Below are 5,894 nucleotides of genomic sequence, written 5' to 3'. Positions count from 1 at the left end.
CCAAATTCACGCGACGGGACGGGAGGTTGAAAGGTTGACGTCAACACGGCGCGCCCGCTATTAAATCGTTTGTGAAGTGCTTTTGTATGGCGAGTGGATAGTGCTACGATTACCTACCGAAGGAGACAGTCGTGTACTGTTACGTGATCGCCGCTATAGAAAGTCGTTGATAGGTACGTTAACCTAATGCAAAGCTGGTGTCAGAGCTTTCTACCAAAGCGTTTAGGTGACGTTGTAAAAAGAGTGACGAAACCAAGAGAGTGTGAATTTACTGACAGCTGAATGGGTCATAGACTTTTATTTCATTCAGGAGGCTGGATTTCCTGTCTTATTTGTAGCCAGAACTTATGGACATTTTATTTTCGGTTTTCAGTCGCAGTTTGGTTAGTTTTAGATACTGGACCCTTTCACAATTTCAACCATGTGTTAGAAAGTCTTTCTGCTAGAAAGTCCTGAAGGCAAACTGATGTGCTATTGTCACATCTGGTATATACACAGTCACAGGTGACATTGCGAATTACATCTTCAGCAGAGCTGTAATTTTACTAAGTAATATAAAGTCATTAAAATGAGCCCACCATTACTAGCAACAACTTTATAATTATTGAATTTATGTGTTCATCTTTAATCCAGTAATATATAATATTCTGGACTGTGCCATTCTGAACTTTTACTCTTGATGTTGTAAGTATATATGCTAATACTTTTGTACTTTTACTTAAAGGGATAGTTCACCCAAACAAGAAGATTATGTCATCATTTACTCCTCTTCATGTCGTTCCAAACCTGTATGACTTTCTTTCTTCTGTGGAACATATATTTTGAGACTTATTATACAAGACTTTTCTATGTCTCTCAAAGATATCATTTTTTGCTTCCTTATGTTAAACACAATGGCTAATTTCATTGATTTTTAGAAAACTATCAAAACCATTAATATTTATAATGCATATCACATATTTAACAATTTTCAACCTCTACCATGTCAAATTTATTTGTTTATTTTATTGTGTTCTTTTCCCCCCAATTCTAATTTATTCTTGTTGACTCAGTATTTTGCTGTTTTTAAATGTCATCACTTGAAGGCACTGTTTGTACTCTTCTTGCTCAATTTCAGGAATAAAGTTAAGAATGAAAAATTGACACTGCTTTATTGTCTAGTATATTTGTTTCAAGTATGACCATGTTACCATGTCCTTTAAATATTGGTCTTTTTTTGAACAACTGATGCATTGTTAGCTGCTTTTTTTCCAATTTAAAGGAGGCAGATTGCAAAAGAAAGGGACTGCTGATTTTTTTTCTTCAATTATTCCAAGATGCACTTAGAGAAAGCCAGAAGTCAATGAGAATACACTTCAAAAGTCCACAAAGAGACCACATAGATTCCAAGGGTGGTCTTGTGCATAAATGTTAGGGCTTCATCATGGGAAATATCCTAAAAGAAAAAGGTCAAATACAAAAAGAAAATTAACAACAGACCAGGGGTGAAAGGGGGAGTTTGTTTTAGGGAAACATTCAATTTTAATTTAAATAAATTACCATGTACTCCCTTACGAGTTTTGAGGGGTCTTCATTCAGGTAAGCAGCAAGTGTCCTCTAGACGCATTCACGTTTTCTGTTCGATGGTGGCATTCTGGAAATGTGACAAATGAGCAGTGTTCAGCAGAATTAACACACAAGTTCGCATTTTGATTTTCAGATTTATTCCTGTACCTCTATAACTTTCTTTAAATAGCAACACACAGAATATCCCACTGCATTATTTCTACAAGAGTCAAGTTTGTCAATCTATTCATTGGCTGAATTTAATTCTACAACAGCATCTGTGAGGGCCTCAAAATACCAGGAACCAGTACAAGAAAACAAACAATTGGTCCTAAACCAGAAGCTTTGCTACAGGAAAGCTACAAAATAATCTTGGATGTCACAGTTGCGCCTACTGCATGAATGACAACTCTGATGCTTCTGAGAAATGCAGTAAAGTTACGAACAAGCCCTGAAATTAAAACGGTATGAATCATGTGCATATTAACATTCCAGAGCATATAAACCAAGGTTTAAAGGGATCGTTCACCCAAAAATGGAAAGTCCAGTCGTTATTTACTCAACCTCATGTTGTTCAAATCCCTTATGTTTATTTATTTTATATCTGAACTCAAAAGGTTTGTTTTGGCCAGTTTGTCCTGCTGGTTTCTCTGTCCATACAATGACAGTAAGTGGTGCCCATATCTTCTGAAGCTTCAAAAGCATCATCAAATAATTCCATGTGACTCCTTCTGTATAATCTGAGTGTTATGAAGTCATATGATTGGGTTTGGTGAGAAACAAACAGAACACTCTTCTGTGCCCCTGTTCCTCCTTTGTTTTTGGAAATTCTGAGGAACTGGGTTGAGAAATGATCAAGCTGACACATATATTTGGACACCAAAGGGGTTGTTGTAATTGTACTGAATTCCAAAGATAAAATGACAAATCAAATTGGTTGCTGATAAATTTGTTACAATATTATCATATACCACAGTATTTCTTTACCAGCACTTACACACAGATGAAATACAAAATTGTTACAGATGAACAAACCTGAATTACAGCCAAAGGACTTCAATTCAGAATTTGGATTTACAGACAACAACCATCACAGCTGACATTACATCACAAAGACTTCCCTCTTGCTCAGTAAAGAGTGCTGGCCATTAAATTCCATGAGGAAAGGCAGACCTCATGCCTCCTGTGTGCAAATGCAGACTAGTAAAATTATGAATGATCTAACCTACAAGTTTAGTAAGCAAGATGCCATCTTATTCAAGAGTCCAATGTATTTATTGCGATATGTGTAGTTAGAGATGCCAAAGTTGGAGTTAACATTTGATATTAAATAAAAAGGCTCAACGCCATTATTAGTATGCACTATTGCTAAATAACTAAATAAAAGCAATAGCCTATAACAAATAAATATACTAATGCAAACTTCACACACACAAAACACATTGACGTAGCTACCTGGAAACTACTTTTTTTTTTTTTTTTTTTTTTTTTACCTGGAGAGGACATGTGTGTCAGACGTGTTTTAAGGCGACGTACCTGAGACGATGTGTGTGTCAGACCTGTTTTAAGGCGATGTACCTGGAGATGACGTACTTAGTACACGTATAATTTTTTTAAATAAATTTCTGATATACGCCGCCCTCGGAAAGGTAGACTGCTCCTTCTCCCGGGAAGCCTTTAAAGTGGCACTATCCACTCGCCATACTTTTGAGTCTCTCTTAAATACAAAATTAGGGCTGTTCGATTCCAGAAATTTAGGAAACTACTCCGATTCCGATTACTGGTTTTGGAATCAATTCCAAGAGTCGATTCCGAAAATAACGGGAGGTAAAGTTATATCTCATAATAAACAGCGCACTACTAAGCATTCTTTGCACTATTTATAATATCATGAATGACATTTACTATTAATAAATCCATTCTAATATTAAATCAGGGCCTGTATGCACATACCAAAGCACAATGCTTCAATCCCATGCTAGGTGAATTACGGACGGCGCCAATGTGGCCAGGGCTCAGGGGCCCTTGACCCTCGGGGGGGGGGCCCTGGGCTGCAAGGTCTTGCGGCCCATCAACTTTGAAAACAAATGTTTATATATGCTTAAATATGTGGACCCCAGAGCTTCTACAAGGCCCCCTCAACAGGGCCCTGTGACTATGAGGGCTCCCAGCCCTCTTACAGGACACTTATGCCTTCCTGTTTCTAATTAATTTTTTTGAGCAACTCTTTAATCTTATTATGCCGCGCGTTTCATATTTGATACATGACTTTCCAAAGCCTCTTCATCATTACGATATGAATGAGATGTACTGTCACCTGGTGAAAGTTTCCATGCGCATCATTTCAATATTCTGTCAATGTAATGTAGTCTAGGGGATTTTTGGACACTTTGAAAAGGCTTAAATGATGCTTTAGCAAGGTTTTTCGATGGCAGAATGATATTGGTAGCCAAGCTGTAGGGCCGTTCCAAACAGAATTTCCCAAAAAATGACTACTATTTTTGAGCCCAACTCCTTTCAACCCATCGAAGCTCTCACAATGGAGGGTAAAGTCACTGAAGGAAGTAGGGTGTAGGGATGATCACTTCTGAATGGAATGCACCCCATCATCCGCAGGGCCCTTGCTAGTCATAATCCGCCCTGTTCCCATGAGATAAATTTGTGGGAAGTTTGAGTAATGCGCCTGTATTTCAAACAACTACCGCATATAATATTAAAAGCACAATTGAACCTACATTGGAACTGTCTGTTGTCACTCATGAGTTCTTCTTTGGAAAGAGGTTTATATTATAGTGTACAGTAATTGTCCACTACCGTTTGTACACTGACTAAAATGTCCAAACAATACACACTTCAGTTTTATTTAAAAATCCAAGTTATTGTACTGGTTTATTTCATACAATCTAAAAAATATACATTTTATAACGTCATTTTTTTTTCTTTCATATAATAATTTTAATATAAAATTTTGTAAAATGTAGTCTAACAAAAAAAAAAACAAAAAAAAAAACAAAAACAAATATATATATATATATGCAAAAGGTTTTAAAACATTAAAAAAAATATATATATATATATATATATGCAAAAGGTTTTAAAACATTAAAAATGTCGAGAACGAGTAGAGAAGCGTTAGATTGTCGCTTTTATAAGTGCAGCACATATTTAAACGTTAACATACGGATTTATTGATGTGAACTGGGAAGCTGACTCAACTCTGCCATCTTCTTGTTGCACTTGTGTTGTACCATCGGGGAAGTTGTTATTGTATGCCAACTTACTGTCACAAATTTGGCATGTTGATTAAAAGTTTAATCCAAAGCAAAATAAATAAATAAATAAATAAATATATATATTTTTTTAATTAAAATAAAAAACAGTAGACTATACAGGTGTGGAAAGCATATATGTTGAAGGGCTTGTGTACTTCATACAGGTGAACAAACGGAGTGGATTTAGATGCTGTCGGAATACAAAAGACTCAGAATCAGGCTGATGATCGTTAAGATGCAGTCATTTTATAATCCTTTTGTAAATTGCATTAGTGCTGTTAGGCTTCTGAAATGTGTAGTTCAGTGGTCGAGGAAATAAACACAGTCCAAAAATATCAACCGGTTTCCCCATAAAGAGTACAACGTTTCGAGTCGATTCTCGATTCCCAACGCCTCGGAATTGATTCTTTTTGGAATCGATTTCCAGCCTTATACAATATATAGCCAAATTAACTAGTTTGGCTATTCCAGTAACTTAAGGTGACCAGATTTCTGAAATGAAAAACGGGGACATTTCAAGTTCAGTGTTCAATAGGTCATTGAAATTTTATATTTTATGGGACAAATCGGATTTTATGTATTTTGACCATGGTCAGTGTGGTAATGTGCTGAACTATGCACTGTAAGAAATTATTTTGGCTAAACTTAAAAAAGTAAGTAACCTGGTTGCCTTAACATTTTTAGTTTATTTAAAATAAAAATTGATAAACAAAATAAAATAAATAATCATTTTAATAAAAAGGTCTAGTAAACTAACAATTAGTGGAATATTTGTTTTTTTTATATTTTTATTTTGATTTTTTAACATTATATCAATGCATTGCCATTGTGCCATTAGTTTACTCAATAAAAACACAGATTCTTTTTTTTAATTATTTTTTTTATCCCCTTTTCTCCCAATTTGGAATGCCCAATTCCCATTACTTAGTAGGTCCTCGTGGTGGCGCGGTTACTCACTTCAATCTGGGTGGCAGAGGACAAGTTTCAGTTGCCTCCGCTTCTGAGACAGTCAATCCGCGCATCTTATCACGTAGCTCGCTGTGCATGACACTGCGGAGACTCACATCATGTGGAGGC

The sequence above is a fragment of the Myxocyprinus asiaticus genome, chromosome 2 (genome assembly GCF_019703515.2).
Source record: "Myxocyprinus asiaticus isolate MX2 ecotype Aquarium Trade chromosome 2, UBuf_Myxa_2, whole genome shotgun sequence".
Classification (NCBI taxonomy): Eukaryota; Metazoa; Chordata; class Actinopteri; order Cypriniformes; family Catostomidae; genus Myxocyprinus; species Myxocyprinus asiaticus.
Note: the sequence above shows the minus strand (reverse complement) of the source record.